Source organism: Nannospalax galili, unplaced genomic scaffold (genome assembly GCF_000622305.1).
Source record: "Nannospalax galili isolate Female #2095 unplaced genomic scaffold, S.galili_v1.0 scaffold952, whole genome shotgun sequence".
Classification (NCBI taxonomy): Eukaryota; Metazoa; Chordata; class Mammalia; order Rodentia; family Spalacidae; genus Nannospalax; species Nannospalax galili.
In genome coordinates this window covers 102,177-103,382 of record NW_008331504.1, presented here as the reverse complement: position 1 = coordinate 103,382, position 1,206 = coordinate 102,177, and positions in this window count along the sequence as shown.

The window sequence follows — 1,206 nt, the reverse complement described above, 5'->3', positions numbered from 1 at the left end:
CCTCCCCTCCCCGCCCCTTTTCCTTGCTGTCCTTTTGGTTTCTCTTCTTTCCTTTCCCTGCATCAGAATTTCTTTTCCTGCAGAATTTCTTCTTCTCCCCCTCCCCTCCCCCTCCCTTCCTTTAAGTCCAGTTTTCCTCTTCCTCCTCTTGTGCTTCTCCTCCCCTCCCCCTTCCCCTCTTCACAACAAAAAAGGATCTTGACTGAACCCTTTGTGTTTTTTTGGGGTGGGGGGCTCTTTTTGAGACAGGGTCTCCCTGCAGCCCCACCTGGCCTGGAACTCACTATGTAGACCAGGCTGGCCTTGAACTCCCAGAGATCCGCCTGCCTCTGCCTCCCAAGTGCTGGGACTACAGGCCTGTGCTTTTTTTTCTTTAAATAAATTTGCATTTTTAGATTTACTTTTTGGTTTACAGTGAAATTGGGTATAAAGTGCAGTGCATTCTCCTGTTCCCCATCTCTTCCTCCTCCAGCCTCCCCAACAAGCTGTCCCTGAGTGCTGCTTTTGCATCAGCTGGGTCGACGCTGACAATCACGGCATAGCAGACTTTATCTTAGGGTTTGCTCTTGATGGGGTATATTCTGTGGGTTTGACTAAATCGTATATCTTCCATTATTGTGCCCCCCCATATCCTTTCTGCTCTGCCTATTCACCCCTCCCTCCCCTAGCTTCTGCCAACCAGTGATCTGTTTAGTCTCTGTAGAGCTATGCTTTTGCTGGGCGTCCAGTTGTAGTCACTTAGCATGTAGCCTTTCCAAGTTGGAAATGTGCATCTAAGGCTCTTCATGTCTTTTCCTTCCTTAATAGTTTATTTTCATTACTGAATAATATTCCACTGTCTGAATGTTCTATGGTTTACTTATCCATATACCTACTGAAGGATTTTTGTTTTTATTGAGATAGGGTTTTTTGTGTAGCCCAGGTTGGCCTTAAACTTGCCATCCTCCCGCCTTTGGGTGTGCACCATCACTCCTGGCCTGAGGGACATCTTAATTGCTTCCAAGTTTTTGCAGCTATGACTAAAGCTTCTATAGACATTTATATGAAGGTTTTGTGTGGCTGTGTTTTCAACTTCTGAAATACCAATGAGTAGGGTTGCTAGATCCTAGTGTGTTTGGTTTGATAAGGAATTACTGCCAAACTGTGCTTCAAGTGTCTGCTCCATTTTACATCCCCATCAGCAGTGAATGAGAATTCTTATTGTAT